Here is a 27116-nt window from a genome sequence, read left to right on the forward strand (position 1 = left end):
CAGGGTTCTTTCCAGGTAGGTCGTTGACTGCAAATACCTGACTATTTTTCAGCCAGGTAGGATAGAGCGGCGATCTTAATATTGGATGCAGAAAAGGCATTTGATTTGGTGGACTGGTAGGTCCTTTTTTTATTTTAGGTAAGTTTTGCTATATTCCATATAGGTACCCTGATATAGGCTCAGTTAGCTCATAACCCTTCACCTATACTCTTCCCTACTTTACACTTATAACGGTTTACAGGGACTGACCTTTTACCTAGATACAACACTGCATTCAGAACGTGGGTTTTCCCTAGTTTAAAATCTCATACATTATGCATGAGGTTTCTTGGAAGCACAGCAGGACTACCATCTCTTGTATAATTTCTATGTATAAAGTTCATGCCCTACGTCATCCTTAGTCCGACACAGTAATACAGCGAGGTAGGACCCCCTGGGGACACCTATAGGTGTATATACATCTCATCTTGCTAAGATAGACAGAGGAGACCGAGACTTCCCTGGCGACACACTGACTCGAGACGCTGAGGTTCCTGCATGCAGACACTCCAGCTCACAGTGGTCTAAACATATCTTGCATGGTATCTAACTCAGGACCAAGACGAGGTCCCACAGTCTCTTACTTCACGAAATGGGGTTGACTTTATCCTAGAGGGATTCTTGGCTTAACACCTACACACATGCTAGGTATACTTAGCTATATCTATTTAGGGAAGCATCATAGGAGTATGTATCTTTTTATTATCGTGTTTTAGATACTCCTATGCATTCATAATTATTGCAAGATGGTAGAGCTATACCATCCATTTACCTTTATAGTACTGCTAATCATATATATCTTATACTGTCTAACAGTTGTTGCAGCTCACCTATTGTACACCAGAACAACAACTGTTCAATAAATACTTATTGAAAATGCCCAGCCTGTTTACTCCGTGTATCTCTCTGAGACATACTAAGTAAGCACGAGTGACTGAGCAAAAGGTAGTATATTGTTTCCACGGTCCTGAGGGATCAGTGTTGTCATGTTCGATGGTTGCCAAGATTTATTCTCTCCTTGGAAAGAGGGGATTCTAGTGGCACTGTGATCTAGCTGATACAGAGGGCCAACATACCTGGTGGGGGGGGGGTTAAGAGTCAGTCTGACATCAATCCTACAGTGTATGCTGTCCAAACACGCAGATACTGTAAAGTTTTATAGGAACTACACGACATGGCCCCACCAATGTTGGTTAGGCACTTATTTAACAGTAGAATCTGAGCAGTTCAGTCGTGCTATTCTCAGAAATCCCTACTCACAAAACACCAGAGACGTCTGGAGTGGGTGGGCAAAAACTCTGCCACTGCTGAGTAGGTGAAAAATCCTATTTATTGTCTGTTGGTTAATCAAGCTTGAAGGACACAGTGTTCCTAAAAATTGTGCAAAACACCTCATCTTAGTTCCCTTGAAACATTATTGTTTACTATAAACACAATGACTCAGCAGGAAATAGACCCACTAAGGCAAGCACTGGCCGTCTCGGCGGACGAGGATGATGCAAACGCAATACATACTGCTGAAAACGTTGGAAATGCCATCACCCTGAAACTGGTTGTGCATGGTCTAACATCTAGGGGTGGCTCAGTAGCATTTGTGATTGAGGCACACACATCATATAGAACAGAGGTATTTTATTCATGGGTTACATTTCAAGCAGCAAATGCAAGAACAAAAACATTTCACCACTACACAGAAGCTGAAACACCGACGGAATATTGTCTGTATGAAAACATTGAAGTTCCACTCACTTACCAGGAACATTTATACTGATTCAAAGGCGCCCACCCCATACAAGAAGTAGAGTGAGGCTTGGTCTGCTCGGAAGAGAAGCAGCAACATGGCCAATATTAGCGGCCTGCACACCATATCCTGACATTGAAACAATGCCAGGAGGAAACTTACTGATACTTTACAAAGAATTGATAAAACTTTACAGAAACATGACACAATTCATCATGAGGACACTTACAGTCCTGCCAGCAATGGTAACAACAAATACAACTCAAGTTCAAAATACAGCAACTAAAATTACACCACAAACGTTACATGCAGTAATGGGTAAAATGCCCACGAAACGTGAACAAATGCCAATCGGGTTAGCTCAGAAAATAACACAGCTAGAAGCAGTATTCCCGGATACTAGCCAAAACAGTGAAAAACACAGAATTCTGACAATCTGCTTGTCCTTGGGGATAGCATCACAAATAAAGGACTATACCTCTTGGGGTACTGTTTTTGCTGCCATATATACCAGAACACATGGTATCCCATCATTATCTGTGATACCAGATGTATTAAGACAAATACAAAATGAGTACGGAGCAGAACCTGCTCTGAACTTAGCAATTAAACTACTAGGGAATTATACCTAGGTATCAGCTATAATATTAGCAAATATTAAAGGGGAGGCAGCATCAGTGGGAATCCGCCAACACCTAAGGGAGTTCAGTCCTTTACAACAGGAACAAGCTCTACCAAAAATAATTGAAACTGAGTATGCTGAATTAGGCAGGGACAGTTTGGGTGGAAAAGCATTAAAACCACAACTGATGGGTAGTCCCGAAAAGGTCGCTTAAAGCAGACACCTGCTTCATCAAAGTAGAAGTTTTCTACTACGCCTGATAGAGATGTTAAGAGGAATTTATAGGGGGGCAATTGCAAAAATAATTATAAATGCGGAACAGGCGGGTGAAGTGGTGATTAGGCGGGGTCCTAGGCAAGGCTGCCCCCTATCTCCCCTTCTATTTTCTCTTTTTTTTTGAGCCACTAGCGATAGAGATCCACTCTAACACATCAATTTTGGCTCCGCTAACAGGAATGGAAAAAATTAAGCTGTTTGCTGATGATATGATTTTATATCGGAATCCAGATAAGGGAAACATTCAGTCCGCGCTAGGGGAAATCCAGGCATTTACAGCACGGGGGTACAAGGCTAAAATTTCGACCATTACCACCTATTAGATATCTGGGCTTGTATGTTATAGCCGATTTTTCTCAATTGTTTCAACTAAATTATGTAAATACGCTTAATTAAAGAAAAAGTATTTTTGAAAAATGGTTGCTTTTACCTCTGTCTATAGTAGACCGAGTTTCCCTAGTAAAAATATCTATACTTCCCTTGCTGGTATTTCTGTTACTAAATCTTCCTTTAGAAATACCAATCTCAAATTTTAATGAAGTGGATAAAGTTATCTGTGCACTTTTATGGGCAACCCCCCTCCCCTGGTTACAATTAGATGTAGAGCATGGGGGGCTTGACCTATCTTACTTTTCCACTTATTATCAAGCTGTGTTGGTTATCTTACTAACTCAGCTAGAAGCCCCTTCCTCTAAATTATGTTAACAGCAATCGCAATTAAGCTACCCGCATTTTTGCGCACTACTAAATTGCCTAATAAAACAAGATATAAGGTTGTGAAAATCATTGTAAATCATACGCAGTGGTTCTATAAAACTTCTAATGTTCCAACATGCCACGCATACACCTCTCTTCAAGACTGTGAGTTATGGGGTCTTCAGCTTTCGCAAAAGGGACTACAGTCCTATAATAATTTAGGCGTTTGTAAGCTAGGTGATTTTTTTAACGGTACCAATTTGATAGCATGGGAATCATTTGTATTGCAATTCGAATCCCAAAGTCAAGAACTGTGGTTAGGTTTTAGGCAAATAACATGCTTTCTTATAAATATTTACACAATATTTAATGAGAGGGAAAGAATAATCCTAAAATAATCTTTTTTGCAGAGTCTGAGTGGTGTTGGAAATTAGTATTGGCTACTGTGTCAGGGTATGAATAAGAGACTCATTGAGGCAATGCTTCCTAAAATTGCTCAGGAAAGTAATTGTCAGTTTAACATTCAGGAATGGCAGCGAGTGTGCGAGTTTGGGAGTAAAGCACGGAGGCCGGCCAACTTCAAGAGAATGTCTTTTCTATCTAGATGGTTGGTCTTTTATACTCCCCTTAGGTTACATAAATGGTTCCCATCATTCCTGAATTAGTGTTTTAGCTGCAAATTGGCTGGGGCAGGAGACTGGATACATATATTTTTACATGTGGTAGACGGCAACACTTTTGGGAGCAAGTGTTTAGGTTCATTAACTGGTGTATGTCTTTGGTTATCCTACCCTCAACGTCACTGGCCTTGTTGTTTTTTCTTGCACATGTAGTCAGCTACCAAAACATAGGCGATACTTTGTTTTCATAGCAATAGCGGTAGCCAGATCCTTGGTGATGCAAAACTGGAGATCACACAGTACCTACAATGGGCCAGTGGCTCCCTAAGTTGGATCGGACCTACTAATTTGAAGAGGTGTACGCAAAAAGGGTAGAGGGCGCTTCGTAGATTCATGGCCACTTGGGAGGGCTAGGTTCTGGTCACACATGCAAATGAGAATATGCAAAGCAGGCTATATCTATGTAATGAAATATGAGGTGTTTAATTCTATTAAAAAAAATTAACCATTAGATCCATGCCAGTTTATAGCAATATTTTCTGTACTCTTTTATCTGTATTCTAGGTAATTCATGCTGTGTTATAAAGAATGCTGGTTATATATTATGTGAAATAGAATATGAATTTATACTATTTATTGTCTAATGAATTGTTAGATTGGGTATTATGGAATGTTTCTTTTTATATGCCATGATTATTATGTCTGCTTTTTTCTGCTCAATAAAAAAAAAAAGTCAATTAAATATACTAATTGGGTATGAGCCAAGGTTACATGTTTAGAGGGAAAGTACATGCACTTTAGCATTGGTTAGCAGTGGTAAAGTGCTCAGAGCTGTAAGGCAAAAAGGCAGGGTGTGATCCTGCAGAGAGAGACATTTTCCAACAGGCATGAACTTATGATATGTTGTTTTCAATTCTGCTGATTGATTTAATCTGGAATATGTATTACATTGTTAATAAAACTCTTAAGCTTTGCACACCATCCTCTCTGTACATTTTGTGAAGCCACATTGGTTTCACTGTACTCAAAATGCATTGCAAATGTTAGCTCCTTCTTTACACTTCAGGGTGTCATTTAAAAGTCCATATGACAAGTGGAGGATTCTGTTTGATGACTTCACCGAGAGATTGAGATTCAAGAGTCCACAGTCTAGCAAGTGGTAGCAATGAGGATGGTGTGTCACTGAAGTGCACAGAGCTAAAATACTCTAGAAAAGATCGGGAGCATGCTAGGCCCAGTTTATGCCCCTATAATTCATGTCCCAATTTGGAATATCAGTGGTGTTTTGGTGGTTATGAAGGCAGTGGCTGAAGAGTGAGTATAAATACGGTTGCTCACCTCAATTTGTCTATGTCAAGCTTTCGGTGTTGTGTTTCGAGATTGTGTGTTATGTGTTATAGCGATGTTCTTGGGTCTAAATGCATGAATGTATATGCACATAAAGTTGAGCATTTGGAGTTATCGAACTCGTTACAGTCCAAAATTCTGGGATAGATGTTGTTGTTTAACTTGTCTGTCAGGGTTTTTGTGTCAGTCCCTGAGGTACCAGCAGCTGCACAATTTAGATAGGGATTTTTAACAAATTGGGGATTTGTAACTGGTTGGTATTAATCCCTGCATCGCCCTCTTGTGTGGGAATTTACTTTGAATTTCTTGAGTAAGCAGACAAGAGTTATTCGTGCTTGCTCTGGCGTTTTTGTAAACGTCCTGTTACATGTGAGAAGTTGTAAAGGAGGGAGAGCAGCTGCAAAGTGTTTATTCAGGTCAGTTAAAACCCCAACCCAGTCCAGCACAATATGAATCTTTCAATGCTTGGGAGTGTGCTGCCCATGCAAAGAGCAAAGAAAACTACCAGAATAGAGAACAATTGTAGTTTGGCAGATCTAAAATGGATGGGAACAGCAAATGTGGAGGAAGCTAAGTTGTACCCGGTACTGACGATTGAGAAATTCTAAACGATGAAAGACCGCAGAGAAAAAGATGATGAGAGGCAGGCTAAGGTAGATACCAATAGTGATTCCATTGATGATTTCTTCAAGGACTTTTTATCCATTTGACCGCCACCTTATAATATTGTCTAGCCTGTGGGTGATGGTGGTGCTGCTGGTAGTGGTAATAGTGCTACTGCCCCGGTTGACCAAAATGTAATTCAGACAGGAGGACCTTCCCTGACAGCCCCATTTGTGATTATTCCAGCACCAACAGCTGTTCCAGTTACTACTTTCCCAGTTGTACCCATCCCTGGAGTGTCATCTCATATTATAATAACCCAGACACTGACTGTTCCTGTTGTAACTTCCCGATAACTGTGGCCCCAATGCCTATAGATTCTAGAGCAGCTGCTGGAATGCCTGCCACTACTATTACACCTACTACACAATATTCATAAGTGGCAATTTGGAGTCCCAACCAATTTGCAAGGCCTTTAGGACAAGGTAGAGTTTTATTGTTTACAACCCAAGCTGACCAAGGTGCGATAGAATTTGTGAACTTTAGAGTGAATTGTTTGAGGAATCCCTAGACAGTGGAGGGACCGAGGTAATTGAAAGTTAACCAGAGGTCTAGTCAAGTTTGAGACTTTTAGACATTTCCAGACATTTCCAGACTCAAGGTAGAGTTAGAGGAGCTTATTAGGAGACCTTAGTCATGTGGACCAGTGATGTGGACCAGAATCAGGAGAATGTACTTATATTTTTGAGCAAAGAGATTATTGGCTGTGCAGTTCAAGCACATGACATGTTAACAGAAATGGTAAATGAATAAGACATAAACCTTTCTAGAGATAAAGGAGCTTTTGAGCAAAATTAGATGATCGAGCAATTGTGAGTATGAGGACCTCTGGGATGGAGTTACATTTCAAGGAAGTATTTGGTTGCATACAAAATAGGAGTAGCCTAGGTAAATTAAGGTACAGATGGACAGGAAAGCGTGCCTAAAGAAAGGAAAGGAAGAGGCTGGAGGAATGAGAAAAATACAGCAGCACCACCCATTCGAGATACGACTAAGACCCACCCTATGAGGTAGGTAAATGGAGGGGGATATGTGCATGTGCCCAGGAGTTGAGGTAATCTTGCTACATTTACAAATGAGTTCCCTAAATTGAGGGAGAGTCTCAAATTGTGGTACACTCAGGTTGATCAATATGTGAAAATCTTGTAAGTATTGTGGGAGGATTTGGTTACCTTTTTTGACATAGTGGTTCTTAGTGATTGTGTAAGGTGTCGAAATGTACAATCAGGTAATACATTTTTGAAAGGAAGGGTCCCACAAAAGTAGATTGATTGATTGAAAATGTATTGAACTATTCAAGAGGCTAAGGAATCCTTGCATGTTTACTTGAAAAGACCAAGCCAAACACTGACACCAATCCAGTTGTCGCCTATGAAAGATTCAACAACTGGATTGAGGGTTCACATGACCAGGTCCTTCCGAAAAAATTGATCCAGAAGAAAGGATGGCCCAATAAGGCTGCTTGGTTTTCTCCTAAACTTCGGGAATTAAAACAGATGTATAAAAATAGTTGAAAGGGCCTGGAGGAAAGATTGCTCCCCAGCAAGAAACTGGATTATAGGGAGGCCATTAGAACATATAAGGCAGAAATTTAAAGGGCCCAGGCCTCCTACTATGAGGAAAGGATCTCCTCGGCCGCCAACTCCCCATGAGAAACTTTTCGAATCGCAAAAAAAATTACTCAAAGCCCCCCTCCCTCCAGATGTACCTGATGTATCAGGCCGCTGCTGCAATGAACATGCAGATTATTTCTTCAATAAAATCCAAAACATTCATTCACTTTTCTCCCCAGATGATAGCGGTATTAAATTCCATCCTGAGGATATGGGCCCGTTAAAAAGAGACTATGTCCTGGAGGCCTTACCCCCGATGACCCAGGAATCGTTTCAAGCCATCTTGACACTTGTTAAAAGTGGGTCGCTAAGAGACTCAGCTCCACTTAAGATTCTGAAGCTGGCAGCGGAGATTGTTGCCCCTACCATCATTGACTTGATCAATGCCTTATTTTCCTCCCATGTGGAAAAGAGCAATGGTGAAATCCATGCTGAAAAAACCTAACCTTGACCTAGCCGTTCTGGGCAACTACCACCCTATCTCGCTCCTCGCTCCTCCCTGGATTAGTAAGATCGAGGAGAAACATTTTAATTTTACACTCTCTACGTCCTGGAATCTCATGACCTTCTCCACCCCTCCCAAACTGGTTTTCGCCCGCGTACTGATCCTAAAACTGCCTTGTTAGCGGTGGTTGAAGAATCCAGAAAGATTCTTGACGCAGGAGGGTTGTCAGCTATAATCCTCTTGTACCTTAGTGTGGCCTTTGGTATGGTCAACCACCGAATTCTAGTCCACCGTCTTAGAGTTTTGAGGGTGACTGGAACAGCCTTATCATGGTTGCAATCCTTCCTGGAGGAAAGATTTTTCCAGGTGTTTGAGGGTGAGGCCCTTTCAAAATCTGTCCCCTATTGTGGAGTTACTCAGGGCTCATCCTTGAGCCCTACTCTGTTTAATGTTTATATGGCTCCGCTGGCAGGTATTGTGTCTCCCTTTGGGGTTTCACATAGTGACATACGCTGATGATACTCAACTGGTGGTAGCATTGAATCACTCTGACGAGCCATCCAACGGCATTTCGCCCCTGCCTGGAGGAAGTCGCCAAGTGGATGAGTCTGTCGCATTTAACATTGAATGACGACAGGACTGAGCTCATGGTTCTTGGCAATCCTCTTTGTTTTAAAGCAGATACAATGTGGTCAGCTTGCATTGGCTCTGCCCGCCCCTAAGATAGAGTTAAGAAGCCTGGGTATCTGGCTGGATCAGAACCTCAGCTTTTAAATTCAGGCCAGGAAGGTTGTTGCAGGTTGTTATGGCATCCGTAGGATGCTTTGCAAAGTGCTTCCCCTTCTTCCCTTCCAGGGCAAAAAGCTGATGATCCAGGCACTTATCCTATCTAGAATAGATTATGGCAATGCCTTATACCTAGTTGCACCAACCTCAGCTACTGAGAAACTTCAGATTGTGCAAAATTGTGCAGCAAGGATGCTTATCGAGATCCCGAATTGACATTCTGCAAGTCCCGCTTTGCATTCCCTCCACTGGCTCCCCATTCAGGAGAGAGTTAATTTCAAGGCTCTGTGTATCACCCATAAGTCATTGGAAAGGAATAGTTCACCTATCAACAAGGCTATGAATCAACCCTACCGGGCGAATAGGCATCTGTGCTCAGATGAACTCCACCTGGTAGTTGTACCCAGGATTAAGAAGGCCAGAAGTGACGGCCGGCTTTTCTCATATAATGCCACCAGACTTTGGAACTCCCTTCCACTGTACTTCCGGAAGGAACCTAATCATCTGGCCTTCCAGAAAAAGTTAAAGACATGGCTCTTTCCCTAGGTGTATTCTTTGCTCCAGTTACCTGCTTCAGCGCTGGGATGCCTCCGGGTAGCCATGCACTATAGAAGTGCTGTTTCATTTAATTTAATTTACTATGAGAGTCTGTTACAGGTGCCTAGGCAACGTAGCAGTCTTGATAATCCAGTAAAGGGTGATATGATCAATTTTGTGTGTTTGTTCTCTGGTTGCATCCGGATATTATCCTGCATATTTAACAGAATGTGCTTTGTTGGCAAAGTAAGTCTTTGGATCAGATGCTTTGATATGGAAAGTATTGTTGTGAGGAAAAGGAAATTAAACAGAAAAGGCTTTGAAAAGGTTATGTTTGCTCAGACTAAGCTGGCAGAGATGGGATTTCAGAATGGCCTGTATTTGAGAAGTGTTTGTGGAATGCAAGGTGTTGGATTCCATGTTGGAGGACAGATGATGCAGGTTGGAAGTGGTGTCCTAAAGGAAGAGAAAGTGGTGTTCTAATTAATCCAAGTACAGGCATAGATGTAACAATGCTGAAGCAGTCGAATCCATGTCATTATTGCAATAACGTGACTCATTGGAAGGGAAAGTGTCAATTTAATCCAAATTGAATGTCTGGTGATGGTCAAATGTAAGGCACAAATCATATGCAGATGAGAAATGTGCCCATAAAGACATCCCTGAATCCTAACATGCCTGAAGTACCAGTGATTTTGTAGGTAAACAGTGGTACTTAACATATTAAATAGTCAAAAACAAATGATTTATAGTCAACAATGTGTACTATAAGAAAAAAGTGTCCAGCCGGACACTGTATTTAATCAATGTAAGGTATAAGGAGATTATGTGAACAAAAATATACAGTGGGATACAATCCTGCATCGAATACATGAAAGACAACAAACAGAAATGAAAGAAGGGGTTTAATTTCAGGCAAAGAGAGTGAACGAAGGACGCTAGTAATCAGGTAATTCTAAACAAGGCTGTCCTTAAATAGTAGGCACACGAATGAAAACACAATGGAGAGCTAGTGTGACACTATTTTAACTGTCGACGGCGTTCCGGTTCTAAACACATCGATACAAGGACCATCATCAGGACTAATGAATCATTGCCTGAATATTGTAAGCAAGCCTGTAAGGGATTAGAGGGGAAAAGGCAAGAGAAAACTTGTTCAAGGATAAAAGAAAATTCAAGGACATACAACTACATATTTACATTAGTGGACAACTGACCATGCACAATTGAAGTGAATTCTTCGTGCACTAGAAAATTGAAGGACAACCAGCTTCATTTTTACATTTTACAAAATTGAACAGTTGACCATGCGCACTAAAGTGGATTCTTCGTGCACTGGAAGACAAGTAGTGATGGAAAAACGAATGAAGTGGCGATATGAGTAGAAACCAAGCAGTAAACCGTGTGTCGATAATCGGCGAAGTGTATTTTACAAGGGGAAAACATGCCTCGTCCTTTACAAAAGTGTTGCATCAGTAAAGCATCGGAAAGTGATGTGTTCGGACGTGAAAGAAGTGATGATGAACAATATCTATTACGATCATGCCGGCGTATCAGGAGGCCTAGAATAGCCGGAGGAAGTGAAGGTGGTGAATCTAATCTCACCTAGAGATTAAAGGCTGGAGAATTGCCTGGTGGAAGCCATTTCGGGAAGGTCTTGAGTTAAGAACTACGAGTCAGCGCTGGATGATAGCGTGGTGCCTTTGGAATTACTGGTCCCCGCTGGAGGATAGTGTGGTTCAGTGGAAATTACCTGAAGGAAATTAGACCGGTTAAAAAATGGTGGGGTAGATTGACCAACGTGGCGTAAGGCCAACAGGCCAATGTGCGAATTACCTGGGAACTGATGGTTGAATTCCTGGTTATCGCAGGGTCATCTGGATGGTAGGTGTGGGGATGAATCTGGTGGAATAGTAGGACACTTGAAGTGATGTATTAGGAAGCCGGCAAAGTGAAAGCGAACGGGCGAACTGCTTAATTACCTGGTATCAGAGTCTTGGAGCTTAGTTAGAAATGATTGCCTGACCACGGGAACGGTGTCCCAGTCCGGTTCCGGGAGGGATGATGCCTGTGGGAATATGATAACGGCCTCAGTGATTGTGAGAGTGTTAAGGGCTAGGCAAACGTGGAGTCCACGGTGCGGCCTGAGGCCGTGTTTGCGCTTACCTCAATTCCGGGATGGAGATACTCCAGGGGTTGCCGGGCGTGGTGGCGACGGCAGTGACAATGAAAGGGGAGAGCGTTTCCATGTTAGATGTAGCCAACAGTGGTGGTGGCCATTTTAGAAGGGGAATGCCGCGGTATGTGGTGGCGGCCATCTAGGAAGGGGAATTCAATCACAAGGAAAACTGGGGAGTGGCGGCCATTTTAGGTGAGGGAAGTGCACTGAAGGTGACATGGAGTGGTGACGAAGATGTGAATAGATCACGTGGGGGGGGTAAAAGAGATGTTCAGAGCTAGTGCAAGAAAATTTGTGATGTGACAACTGATATAAATATGTTCAACAATACATTTTAATACAATTTGGTACTCCAATGGCGATTCTCAACTAGAGAAGGAGAGTATTTTAGAGAAGGTTTTATAGGAGAGACGTCCAATCCTCGCTCCTGTTGAGTCCTGTTCTGATACTGTCCAGCAGAATAATCATTTTTAGTTCTTCTTTGTTCAATAGAGTGGCCATATCACCCCCTCGGGGGGGGGGTAGTTTGAGTCCTTTTAACACAGTCCATTTTATTTCATTCTCATTGTGGCCCTCTTTCATGAAATGTTCAGCAAGTGGTGCGTTGCGGGTTTTACATCGTACCCTGCTTCGATGCTGTCCAATCCGGGTTTTGATTTTGTGTGTCGTCTGGCCAATATACACTTCAGAGCACGGACATTGGATTAGATAAATAACATTACATGTGTTACAGTTTGTGAAAGTTTGGTGGTTGATTAGCACATTATTGAAAGTAAAAGACTTTCCTTCCATCGTGTATTCACATACATTACAACCCCCGCATTTTACGTGTCCAACCAAAAGGGGTAGCGTTCCAATGTGCATCTAAAGTGTGGCGTTGGGCCAAATTTGGAAGTACAGCTCTTACCAAGTGGTCATTAAGGTTAGAACTTTTGCGAAAGGCAAAAATGGGGCTCTCTATGTTGAGAGCTCCAGCATTGAGCACCGGCCAATGTTTGAGAATAAATTCCCTTAAGGGGTTAGAGACTGGGGAGAAAGTAGTGACACAACCAATTTTGGAATTTCCGTCTTTGGGTTTGGGGTTAATTAAAACCTCTCTTGGACAGAACCACGCTCTCTTCAGAGCACTGCGCACCAGTCTTTTGGGGTAACCCCTATCCCTTAGTTTGACTGATAGTGTGGTGGCTTCTCTGAAGTAATCTTCTTTGGCAAAACAGGTGCGTCTGATACGAAGGAATTGTGAATATAGTAATGAGTCCCTGAGTGCCCTAGGGTGGTTGCTGGTGTAACTAAGCAAGGTGTTGCATTCCGTGGGCTTGCGGTACAGCTTAGTGTGTAAACTGCCTTCAGAATGATAGTTTGTAAGGTCTAGAAAGTCAATGGATGATTTGTTGGATGAACTGGTGAATGTAAGCCCAGAGCAGTTATTGTTCACCAATGGAGGAATTGTAGAAGGATATCTGGATTGTGGTGCCAAATGAGGAATATATTGTCGCTATATCTTCTCCAGATGGTTATTGCCGACGAGAAAGGATTAGTTGGGGACAATATGGTACTGGTTTCAATGTAGTCCATAAAGAGTATAGCCAGATTGGGGGCAAAAATAGCCCCCATGGATGTCCCCTTGACTTGCTGGCAATACGGGTTTTCAAAAACAAAGAAATTCCTGGTAAGGCATAGCTCCAGTAGTTGGAGGATGAAGATGGAGGGTACTCGGTGTGGCCTTGGTCTTGAATCAAGTGTTTTTTGAATGACAAGCATTGCACTGGTCTGTGAAATGTTCGTGTATAGCGATTCTACATCTAATGTGCAGAGTAGGTCAGTGTCTTCAGTAAAGGGATGTTGCTCAATTAAGTTAATCATGGCCATGCTATCTCTCACATAGCATTGGGTGATTGGCACAAATTCCTTTATAAAACAATCTACGTAGTTTCCGAGGGGCTCAAGAATTGAACCACACCCCAAAACTATGGGTCTGCCTGGTGGGGTTGATGTATTCTTATGCACTTTAGGCAAAGTGTAGATTACCAGTGTTCTGGGTGCTTTGACATTAAGGAGTGCAAATTCCTTCTGGTTAATGAAGCCAGTCTCTAATGCATCTGTAGTTATTTGGGAGATGAGTCCTTGTAGCTCCTTAGTGGGGTTAGTAGGGAGCCTCATGTAATGATCAGTGTTAGAGAGCTGTCTCAGGATCTCTGTACTGTATGTGTCTCTATCTTGAAGGACGATGCCACCGCCTTTTTCTGCACTTTTGATGATCAGTGATTCGGTTGGACACGTAAAATGCGGGGGTTATAATGTATGTGAATACACGATGGAAGGAAACTCTTTTACTTTCAATAATGTGTTAATCAACCACCATACTTTCACAAATTGTAACACATGTAATGTTATTTATCTAATCGAATGTCCGTGCTCTAAAATCTATATTGGCCAGACAACACAAAAAATCAAAACCCGGATTGGACAGCATCGAAGTAGGGTACGATGTAAAACCTGCAACGCACCACTTGTTTTTTTTTTTTTGTAAAGATTTTTATTTGGAAACCTCAGGATTACATCATGTGCAAAGCAAATAGAGGCCAAAAGGCCATTAAACAATAACATCCAGATGTCAAAATATCGTGCAACAGAGGATAACTACACTGTGTTCTCCGGCGAGACCGGTCACATTAAATCAGGATCAGCGAGCAAAAGTGTCCACAGTGTTACAGGATGTGGGAGGATTCCAGTTTATAATAAAGTTGAAGGATCGGACTAAAGGCAATATTACGACATCGTTTACCATGCTATTCACGTGACAGGATATTAGCCTTCAATTGAGCGCACCATTGGGAGAACAATAGGAAGATATAAATCCGAGAACAATCCACCGAACCACAGTAACCCGCTCACGAAGCGAGCAATGTTAACAGAATTTTGTAACATAAAGGACACAAGCAATGATCCTCCCAAGGAACCCAAACCCCCGACTCCAACTATAAAGAAAGATATAAAAAGGAAGATTTATCAAGAAGGAACAAGAAAAGAAGAAAGAAAAAGCGGGCCATAGAGACAAAGAAGAAACAAAAACACGTCCCATCCCCACCCCCCACCCTGCATGCAGCGGAAGGCCACGGCCCACCCCCCCACCCATAGGCATGCCTGTCGCCCCAGAGAACCCCGAAAAAGGGAAAACAGGAGGAGGGCCCTAGCTCCAGCCCCAGACACGCCCCCCCCCCCCACCTATCCTGAAAAACAAGTAAGCCCACCAGAATGGAGGGCAAACAGCAATGTACAGTCATCCCAATCACTCCAAGACACAACCAAAAGCCATGTCACAATCCGGCACCAAAAACATCCAGCAAATACTTAAACAGTCCAGGTTCAGCCTTGTCCGGTCCGAGCTGAGGTAGTAAGGCGTCGCACATCGTGGGAAGGCAGGTTCAATGAGTCCACAGTCCCTTTTGGAGCTAATGTAGCAGCAAGTGAAAGCAAAAGAGTCAATGCGATAGTGCAACTCCATGGCACACTAGCCGTCGAGAAAACAGGGTAATGAAAGTCAGGAGCGGTAATAGCCAGCTGGAGGGTGAGAAAGTCAGCAGACACATAAGCTCGGCCACAGGACCCACCAAGTCCACAGTCTAGTTCCACGCACTTCAGGGAGTCCTCAGCGTCGCCAAACCGGGAAAGGTCGGGCTCCGGATCAACATTTTGGCCGTCCGCCATTGTACAACTCGCCGCCATCTGCGGGTCATCAACGAGCATCCAGCGACACCTCAATGCGGAGTGCAAATCTGTGAGGGCCAGTAGGATGTCTCGCATTGTGGGTTCCATCGCCACTTCACAGATCAATGTATCGCACCTCTCTTCCAAGGAACCCTAGAGCAGGAGAGGAAGCAAGCCCCACCGGTAGCCAGGAAGTCAATCGCTGCCCACAACACACTAGCGGGTCTTATCAGGCACACTCGAGACCATAATCACCCACCACGTTGCAAATCGCTTACCGGGCGCATCCGAATTCTCCCTTAAAACAGCATTGCAAGGAGATCCATCGGTCGCCGGCAGTCTACGGGGTAGGGTGAAGCCTGGCCGTACGTTGGTAGGTGTAGCCGAGTTTACGATCGATAGCAGGCATCGGCGTAATCCTTTGTTGGGCTGCTCCGGGGTGCCAGCGCCAATCTCCGATCGGCCGTCTCTGGCCGCGTCCAATCACAAGTCCCGGTCTGGATCACCGGGCGAAGATGGCCGGTCGGAGCCGATGTTGTTCAGTTGCGGGCCGGCTGCAGTGCCACTCGAGGTCCCGGCTCACTCATTGCAAGGGCCGGAAAGTTTGGGACGACGGATCTCGGCCATCAGGGGCAGATTTTGTGCCGGAGTAACACAGCCGGGCTCCACAGGCATTCATCCATACTTGGCCGCAATCGGGACTCAGGATCGACGCCAGGATGGTGTGGGAGGTGAGGGCGAGCGGCGGAGCCGGGCGTCTATGCGGCCATTTTGGCCGCCGTCTTGGCTCCTCCCTCAAAGCACCACTTGTTGAACATTTCATGAAAGAGGGGCACAATGAGAATGACATAAAATGGACTGTATTAAAAGGACTCAAACTACCCCCACAAGGGGGTTATATGGCCACTCTATTGAACAAAGAAGAACTAAAAATGATTATTCTGCTGGACAGTATCAGAACAGGACTCAACAGGAGCTAGGATTGGATGTCTCTCCTATAAAACCTTCTCTAAAATCCTCTCCTTCTCCAATTGAGAATCACCATTAGAAAACCAAATTGTATTAAAATGTATTGTTGAACATATTTATATCGGTTGTCACATCACAAATTTTCTTGCACTAGCTCCGAACATCTCTTTCACACCCCCACGTGATCTATTCACACCTTCTCCACCATTCCATGTCACCTGCAGTGCACTTCCCTCACCTAAAATGGCCGCCACTCCCCAGTTTTCCTCGTGATTGAATTCCCCTTCCAAGATGGCCGCCACAACGTACCGCGGCATTCCCCTTCTAAGATGGCCACCACCACTGTTGGCTACATCTAACATGGAAACGCTCTCCCCTTTCATTGTCACTGCCGTCGCCACCGCACCCGGCAGCCCCTGGGGTATCTCCATCCCGGAATTGAGGTAAGCGCAAAAACAGCCTCAGGCCGCACCGTGGACTCCACGTTTGCCTAGCCCTTAACGCGCTCACAATCACTGAGGCTGTTATCATATTCCCACAGGCATCATCCCTCCCGGAACCGGACCTAACTGGGACACCGTTCCCGTGGTCAGGCAATCCATTCTAGCTAAGCTCCATGACTCTGATACAAGGTAATTAAGCAGTTCGCCCGTTCGCTTTCACTTTGCCGGCATCCTAATACATCGATTCAAGTGTCCTACTTTCCCACCAGATTCATCCCCACACCTACCATCCAGATGACCCCGCGATAACTAGGAATTCAACCATCAGTTCCCAGGTAATTCGCACATTGGCCTGTTGGCCTTACGCCACGTTGGTCAATCTACCCCACCATTTTTTTTAACCAGTCTAATTTCCTTCAGGTAATTTCCACGGAAACCACGCTATCCTCCAGCGTGGACTCGTAGTTCTTAACTCGAGACCTTCCTGAAATTGCTTCCACCAGGTGATTCTCCAGCCTTTAATCTCTAGGTGAGGTTAGATTCACCACCTTCACTTCCTCCGGCTATTCTAGGCCTCCTCACACGCCAGCATGATTGTAATAGATATTGTTCATCATCACTTCTTTCATGTCCGAACACATCACTTTCCGATTCCTTACTGACGCAACATGTTTGTAAAGGACGAGGCATGTTTTCCCCTTGTAAAATACACTTCGCCGATTATCGACACACGGCTTACCACTTGGTTTCTACTCATATCGCCACTTCATTCGTTTTTCCATCGCTACTTGTCTTCCAGTACACGAAGAATCCACTTTAGTGTGCATGGTCAACTGTTCAATTTTGTAAAATGTAAAAATGAAGCTGGTTGTCCTTCAATTTTCCAGTGCACGAAGAATTCACTTCAATTGTGAATGGTCAGTTGTCCACTCATGTAAAAATGTAGTTGTATGTCCTTGAATTTTCTTTTTTCCTTAAACAAGTTTTCTCTTGCCTTTTCCCCTCTAATCCCTTACAGGATTGCTTACAATATTCAGGCAATGATTTCTTAGTCCTGATGATGGTCCTTGTATCGATGTGTTTAGGACCGAAACGCCGTCGACAGTTAAAATAGTGTCACACTAGCTCTCCATTTTGTTTTCATTCGTGTGCCTTCTATTTAAGGGCAGCCTTGTTTAGAATTACCTGATTACTAGCGTCCTTCGTTCACTCTCTTTGCCTGAAAATAACCCCTTCTTTCATTTCTGTTTGTTGTCTTTCATGTATTGGCTGCAGGATTGTATCCCACTGTATATTTTTGTTCACATTATCTCCTTATACCTTACATTGATTAAATACAGTGTCCGGCTGGACACTTTCTTCTTATAGTACACATTGTTAACTATAAATCATTTGTTTGTGACTATTTAATATGCTAAGGACCACTGTTTACTTACAAAATTGCTACCCCAGGTCCTTGACTACCTAGAGGGTTCCCTTGCTGTTTTATAACCTCAAGTAAAAAGTGAGGCAGGTTCTTCAGTTACTGATGCTTAAACAGAATATGGGCAATCCAAGGTTCAATGTGAACTAGGTTCCGAGACTGAATCAGAAACTTTTGCAAATCAAACCACTTTTCAACTGTTTCCAGTGTTTGATGCCTCTGAAGGTTACGGTTCTGATCTTTCCCAATTATGGTCCCTGAAAGGGGAGGGAAATTGTGTCCTTGGCGCAGTCTTGGAGGAAGATCAGAGAGGTCCATTTGTAGAAATGAATGGCACTCCGTGTCCTTTTTAATAGACATCAGCATTACCCGTTCCACTGATAGAACAGCAAAAGTCCCAAACCTACCCTTCTCAGTAAAACAAATTCAAGTTGCTTCAGCTGCAAAAAAAACAGATTGCTAATTCTGTGTCAAAAAAGGTCCCAGTTAAGGTAGGATACTTTGAAGAAGATCATCAATTTGTGATATGTGATTCTAGTCCAGTCAATTTGTTAGGACATGATCTTTTATGCAAGTTAAATTGCACTATATACTATACACCGGATGGTGTTGAGTCTCAAACACATGATGAGGACGTTGATTTTAAAATAAGTAAACTGAAAATAGCTGTTGGTTTGTCTCCTCTGAAGACTGAGGAAGATTTGCCCTCTGATTTGAAAGACACTGTGAAACCTGAAGTCTGGAATTTTTGGGGAAAACATGTCAAACTTATCAAAAGTGTAGAACCTGTCCAAATTACTGTCAAACCTAATGCTGAATATCCTTGAATGCCAAATCATAACCTCACACCAGAAACAATAGCTGGAATTGCCCCAATGATAGAGTCTATGATACAGCAAATAATATTGAAGGACATTATGGGGAGTCCATGTAATTCCCCCTATTATGGGTCTGCAAAAACTTAACAGTAAGTACCGCATTGTAGAGGACCTATGAAAGATTAATTACTTAATTGGTTCTTGGTGTTCTGGGGTACTGAATCCCACTGTGATTTTGTTCCAGATACCTTGTGAAGCAGTAATTTATGTGTGCTAAGTGTTCTTTTTCATCCCACTGCATGAAGAGAGCCAGTTTCTCTTCGACTTTTAGTCCAAAAATAGAATTTTTGTATCGTGCTGAGTTGCACAAGGGTATATGACAAGTTTATCAATATTTAATACGATCTTGAACAGGAACCTTGCAGACAACACAACACTGCCCTCTTGAATCACTTGGCTGAGAATAGACATAAGGTATCCCGGAGTAAATAACAACACTATCAGAAAAAAGTGCTGTACCTTGGACATCACATTGAGAAGGGAGCAAGGACGGTGTCACAGGAGAGAATCTAAATAAGAAAGAAGGTACCACGTATGAAAACTCTGAGATCTAAGAGCAACTGGGAATTAACAACTACTGAAAAGTTAAACTCTCGTCTGACCTATATTTCTTTGTAAGTGGCCTACAATAGGCTAATTCGCAAGGCAGATTCACAGCACATCACTTAACCAGACTGATTATTTAAAAAAACATTTATTTTCTTGAGTGTACAACATATTTTGTAGGATTTTTTATATAAATAACTTTTTTTGTTCAAATCAATACAGTTGAACAAATATGTGCAATTATTTCTTGCTATTAGTGAACAGTAAACAACATCTAATATATCACAAACAACAAAACCTACAATCTCTACATCACAGTATTGCCTAAAGACAAGGACAGAATGACATACACAATGCAAAAAATAACATCATTAAATGAATTAGTTGTGACCCTACTGACAACCATCCATCAGTCATTCTAACCAATCATAACCATCTCATACACGCAGCACATTCACACACAGAGTCTGAGCCTATTGTAGGCCACTTACAAAACAATATCGGCCAGACAAGAGTTTTCCTTTTCAGTAGTCACAGGAGAGAATATCAGACATTTTTAAATGAACCCTCCTTCTACGCTGAGAGAGGTCAGGATGTTTATGGGAATGGTGGGTTACTGTCATCAGCTCACCCAGCTTTTCCCTAGCGGTCAAACCTATACAGAGGTTGACAATCAGGGGTATGTCTGATCTGATACCATGAATGCCGTCCTAGAGTTCAGAGAAAATATCTTCTGCACCCTGGCTCTGGGAATGCCAGATCACAGCAAAGGATTTGTACTGTTCTGCGGTGACAGGGAGGGCTGTGTTCTCTCAATGTTTACTCAAGTGCATGGTGATTCTCGAATGTCTGTGACCTATTTTTCTGTTCTACTTGATTCCATAGCTGCAGAACTCCCTGGCTGCCTTTAAGTACTAGCAGCCATAAGTGTCAGCATCGAGCAGAGTCAGTATGTAGGTATGGGCTATCCTCTTACCATGATGGACCCTCACTCTGTAGAAATATTGTTTACTCATACGAAAACACAACATCGGACTAACAGTAGACTTACCCATTATGAACAAATTATACTTGCTACTGAGAATATTTCATTAAAGAGTCACTGCAGCCTGAATCCTGATACATTGTCCGCCCTGATATAATCAAGCGAAACCGCTTGCCCTCTATGCACTGTTGCAAATCCTAGTTGGACATACAAAAATTCATCCAATGAATCCCAAGATTACATATGAAAACATCAACAAAAACAATTAAGTCAAAACGTTTTTTTTACTGAGATATCTTAGTTCATCAGAACATTATTATATGTCATAACATTCCATGTTACTTAATGATACAATGCTTTTTTTGAATTCCATTTTTTTTCTCACAAAATACCCATTCCCAATGCATTTCGGGCCACACGGCCCTTCGTCAGGGACTGTACCTGAAAAACATAAAAAAAATATATACTTTCCCAACATTGAAAGACCTCCAGCGTCATAGGTTACAGTTTACTGCAGCACTCTGCTGTCAACCACATCATGTCAAATATGTTTGCATAAACTTATAAATAATAAACTTAGTGAATCTAGAAAAAATTCATACTCATGAACCAACCACTGTTACATACTAAAAAAGAAGAAACTATAGCGTCATGTTGCATGATGTGCGTTATCCATAGGGTTAACTCACTTGTGGGTATTGAAAGACGTTATTCACACTAGCAAAGAAAAACGTGTACGGAATCCTGAAGGTTCCCGGATGATCGTACGATGGCGTGCCAATGTTCTAGAAAGTGATAAGCATGAAAAGACCCAAGGTTACCAAAAAATCCTGTTACGTGATAAAGCATTGTGCATTGTTCTAAAGGTTAACTCACTTGCGATTATGGAATAAACAATGTTCACAGTGGCAAGGAAAAACAGATACGAAATCCTAATCCTTCCCGAGTGGTCATGCGGTGGCGTACCGGTCTTCTAAAAACAAAGAACAAATAATTGGCTATGCTGTTACCACCACAACAGTGAATAGAGTAACGTGAAAGAGGATCACATAACTGACCTGAGTAGAAACACAAAGTGAAAATCGACACGATCTAGACCAGATATATTCCGTCACGTTAAGTGCCTGAAAAGCACATAAATACAATGAACCGCTTGTAAATAACAAATTAATCTAAAAGCATTGGCTCAAACTAGGCTTGCTCAACCAAAACAGACCTTCCGTGATGTGATTAACTCTGTTCCTTATTCCAAACAGCCTGTTCCTACGTGACTATGATACGGCTTGACCGTCAATGGTATTTCTAAAAATGACAACATGATCAGATGTAATTTAACGATTAATGTTACAACTTGTTTCACGGTGAAAACATCCACCGATTCATGATAATCTATCATATCTTTTAAAAGGGAAATCCCGACAATGCACGCTGAAACGACACGCTGTATTTCTTCACCAGATTCTAACGCCCGAAGTGTTCGACAACCCTCGAGTCGCGCATGCGTATAAGAAGAAAAGTGATCAAAAACGGGCTGTCCCCACTGGAGGAGGAATCATAAAACTGTGTAAATGTGCACGCCATTTTGAAACGGGTAAACATCCGTGGTTGTATACAAATGTGTGTTGTAAATACGGAAGTAATAAAGAGATGTTTATTTACAAAATATCAACTAGCTATGCCAGTCATAATGCCTGAGTGAAAAAAACGGTATAACTAAAAAACCTTAAAGCAAACACATATCAGCGTCATCATGTGGTTCTCAACCGAAATAACAATGTTCATGACCTCATGTGTACACCTGTCATGCAGGGGTCACAGGTAACATGCTAAATCAACCACTTCGAGAACCTGGAATTTAACTTGGGCAATAGAATGTCTGTTGGCCTCCCAATGTACTGCCAAACTACTATTTGGATTTTTATTATGAATCGTACTCTTATGCTCGGAGATGCGTGTCTTAATTTTACGTTCTGTTTTCCCTATGTACAACAAGCCACAGGAACATTTTATCGCATAAATAACATTCATGGTGTTACAATCAGCATTATGCCTGGTTGGAATTGTTTCTCCTGTATGTGGATGCTTCACAGTGTTGGTCACTGTGACATTGTTGCACTGGACACAGTTTTGACATCTCCTCATTCCTCTGTACATTACTTCGGTTGGTCGCAATTTAGGTTTCAATAGCTCCTTAATGTTCAAAGATCTTTTGTAGGCAAAAATCGGTTTTCTTACAAAAAGTTCTTTAAAGTCAGTCTCATGACTCAATAGATCCCAATGACGATAAATACTCTTTTTAATTTCATTTGAACTCGTGGAGTATTTGGAAACAAATACCTGTCGTTTATCTGTCGCGGATCTGGCAAATTACCGTCCTATCTCGCTTCTGCCCGGGCTGAATAAGATCGCCGAGAAGTTTGCCAATCGCCAGCTTTCGCACTTCTTGGAAGCCAATGATCTACTAGGTCGGACACAGACGGGCTTTCGGCCTGGCCAGGGAACCGACTCGGCCTTGATTTCAATGGTGGAGGAAGGCAGATGCATCTTGGATTCGGGAGGATCCGCTGCAGTGGTACTCCTGGATCTAAGCGCTGCATTTGATACGGTTGATCATAATATTCTGATCAACAGTTTGGGGAAGATTGGAGTGAGAGGGTCGGCCCTTAAATGGCTTGCGTCATACTTGAGTGGCCGGACTTATCAGGTTTGCGAAGGCAATCTTCGATCTCTGCCTACCCCCTTCAGTGTGGAGTACCGCAGGGCTCTTCATTGAGCCCTACGCTTTTTAACATCTACATGGCCCCACTGGAGGCGGTGGTTTCACCCTTCGGGGTGAAAATCGCAACCTACGCAGACGACACTTAATTGATCGTCTCGCTGTCCCTCTCGGAAAGCCATGGGGAAAAGTTCGCATCATGTTTAATTAACATCATGTCATGGATGTCGGATTCCCGGCTCAAACTAAACGGGACGAAAACGGAGCTGATGCTCCTTGGCAATCTGTTTACGACACTTCCTAAATCCATGTGGCCGGCCAGTCTAGGTGCCCCCCCCAGCTCCCAAAGAAGCAATAAAAAGTCTCGGGGTCTGGCTAGAACCTGAACTGTCAATGACCACTCAAGCTAAACGAGTGGCAGGGACTTGCTACGGACTGCTCAGGTCAGTACGGAAGATCCTCCCGCTACTCCCTGAAAATTCCCGGAAACTACTGGTGCAAGGATTAGTCATGTCAAGGCTGGATTATAGCAATGCCCTATTCCTTGCCTCACCAGAATCCACTCTGAATGTGCTCCAAAGAGTTCAGAATGCGGCTGCACGAATGCTCACTGGTACTGCCAAAAGATCATCAGCTAAGCCTGCTCTCAAGGCCCTGCATTGGCTTCCAATCCGAGCTCGCATAAAATTCAAATCCCTCTATATCGTGTTTAAAGCTTTGCAAGGATCAGGCCCTCCAATTCTTAGGGACCTGGTGCGCCCTTACAAACCTACGCGAGCCCTTCGCTCTGATGATGGTAATTTTGTGGTGATACCCAGAGCCAAAAAGGTGAGATCCGGCGGTCGCCGGTTCTCTATTAATGCAGGCCAACTATGGAATGCTCTACCGATGGCCCTGCGGAAAGAATCTAATCTAGTGAGATTCCGCAAAGCATTGAAAACTGATCTTTTCCCCCTTTAGGCTTTCTCTTCAGTTGTATTTGGGTGGTGGTCCTGTGTTTTGTTTTAGCGCTGGGACGCTCGAGGGCAGCCATGCGCTTTATAAATCTCTTTTCATTTCATTTCATTTCATTTCATTCATTCATCTGCTCCTTTGGTCTTGTTTACTAACAGTGAATCTCTGATTTGATTCTGTACTTTCTCTCTTGTCTTATCCAATAAAATTTTGGGGTACTTCTTTGATACATATTTTGTAACGATGATGTCTAGGTTAGTTTCTAATGTCTCATTCTCAGAACAAATTCTTTTCACCCGCAGCATTTGAGAATATGGTAAATTGTTGATGAGATTCCTAGAGTGAAAACTGTTGTACATTAATGCTGTGTTCTTGTCAGTGGCCTTATGGTACACTTCCGTGTGGATAACGTCATCCTCTATTTTCACCAACACATCTAGAAATGGAATTGCTTTAATCTTTTTTTTTTCGTGAACTGAATGTCCTCATCATAGGTGTTCAGATGGGATATTTTTTGTTCAAGCATTGTCTTTGAGTTTTGCCATATTAAAAAAATTTCGTCAATGTAGCGACAATATAGAATTATCGTACGATCATCCGGGAGCCTTCAGGATTCCGTACACGTTTTTCTTTGCTATTGTGAATAACGTCTTTCAATACCCACAAGTGAGTTAACCCTATGGATAACGCACATCATGCAACATGACGCTATAGTTTCTTCTTTTTTAGTATGTAACATTGGTTGGTTCATGAGTATGAATTTTTTTCAGATACCCCAAGTTTAATATTTATAAGTTTATGCAAACATATTTGACATGATGTGGTTCACAACACAGTGCTGCAGTAAACTGTAACCTATGACGCTGGAGGTCTTTCAATGTTGTGAAAGTATATATTTTTTTATGTTTTTCAGGTACAGCCCCTGACGAAGGGCCGTGTGGCCCGAAATGCATTGGGCATGGGTATTTTGTGAGAAAAAAAATGGAATTGAAAAAAAGCATTGTATCATTAAGTAACATGGAATGTTATGACATATAATAATGTTCTGATGAACTAAGATATCTCAGTAAAAAAAACGTTTTGACTTAATTGTTTTTGTTGATGTTTTCATATGTAATCTTGGGATTCATTGGATGAATTTTTGTATGTCCAACTAGGATTTGCAACAGTGCATAGAGGGCAAGCGGTTTCGCTTGATTATATCATTCTTTGTTGACTGGCGCAGTTTCGGCATTGCACAAACCTCCGTAGCACGCATTGAGAAATTAATATATATATTCATTTAGATTTGAAATCATTTAGGTGTGCCTCTCCCACTAATAAACATTGTCCGCCCTATCTGACGTTGAAACTGAGCAGTGGGAGATTGAGCATGACTGTCTCAATGTCACATAATTGTTCACCAAGCCAACACCTGATGCTAAACCCCTCTCACAGCCCAATTTAGTATTGCTTTTGGGCCTCTCATGCTTAATAGCTGTTGAGGGGAATTTGAGAGCTGCTTATGCTATTTGCACATTTCAAAGCTTAGTGGAAGCCTTCTAGCGCCACTGTGAAACTTCTTCCCAAGAACTGTTTGCTCCTACTAAATCAAGCTACGTCTCTGATCAGTTGAAATTTACCATTTTTACTGGTAGTCAATGTGGCTTTGGTGTTGTTCATGACTTTGTACAGTTGTGGTCACAAAGGGGCTATATCTGAATCTCCCACAAGAAATAGGTGGTATGTCATGAGATTGTGTGAAGCATTGCAGATGCGGTTAAATGAGCAGCACACAGGAGCGGAAATTAATATGCACTACCTGTTACTGTGCTAATGGGCCCTGTACATTCAAAGAGAAATATTGAAATGAACCTGAGGATGAGACTGACTTCAATTTCTTGGTATCGTCAGGATAATGGCTGAGTGTAAGAAAATGCCCTCTTTTTGCATGGTTACCCCCACTTTTTGCTGAATTGCTGATTTACTTTGACTGCATTTGACTTTGACTGTACTTTGTGTGTGCCCTGGGCCCCTGCCAAACAGGTGCCCAGGGTCTATGTTCTTTTTTTTTTGCAGAGATTTATATAGCACGAACTTGACCTGAATCGGGTATCGGAGCGCTTTACATAGCACCAGTTACGTTACACGAGGACACACATTCATTTTTGTTAGGCATGGGGAGAATAAGTGATTTGCCCAGAATCACAGGATGTTCAGCGTTATTGCCAAGACACAAACCCAGTTCCCCAGATCCGAAGTCGACTGCCGTAGCCGTTAGGCCACCTCCTCTCCCTAAAACTACATTAAAAACAAAACCCAATTGGCACTCTCTGGCCACAGGTCAGCCCCTGGTAAATGGTACCACAGGTACCCAGGGCACTGTGACCAGAGAAGGCCTCTAAGGGATGCAGCACTTATTGTGCCACTCTTAGAGGCCCTGTACCTTTACACACCCACACTGCCTTTGCAGGCTGCTGTGTTGTGCAGAACAAAGGAAGAGTCGACATGGCGCACATCCCTGTGTGCCATGCCTACAACCCACTGCCCTGGCATAGATCAGCCACCCCTCTAGCTGGGTGCACTATACCATTTGTGAGGGTACAGGTGTATGAGCCCTGTACCCCTAGAGTGTCTAAGCCAATTCTTAGACATTTTCAGTGCAGTAATGCCATTAAGAGTATATGGTGCTGGGAGTTTGTCATTACGGACTCCACAGTACCATAATGGCTTTACTGAAAACTGAGAATTTTAGTATCAAACTTCTCAGCACATTAAACCCACACTAATGCCAGTGTGGGATTTAATTAAACATGCACACAGAGGAACTCTTAGAGATGCCCCCTGAAAAATGACCTAACCCTAATGTCCAGGCTCAGCTGCCACCACCAGACATGTTTATGGGCCCCTGGGTTGGTTAAGTGACAGTGAAGATGAACAGCCAGTACTCA

General features: G+C 42.7%; 1 protein-coding gene across 1 annotated transcript in view; it reads right to left on the bottom strand.

Moving 5' to 3' along the window:
* LOC147727606 (thioredoxin-like) overlaps positions 1-27116 on the bottom strand; it is a 349562-nt gene that overhangs the window by 187102 nt on the left and 135344 nt on the right. The gene's annotated exons all lie outside the window — the stretch shown is intronic.

This window comes from Lissotriton vulgaris, chromosome 3_1, assembly GCF_964263255.1.
Source record: "Lissotriton vulgaris chromosome 3_1, aLisVul1.2, whole genome shotgun sequence".
Taxonomy (NCBI): domain Eukaryota; kingdom Metazoa; phylum Chordata; class Amphibia; order Caudata; family Salamandridae; genus Lissotriton; species Lissotriton vulgaris.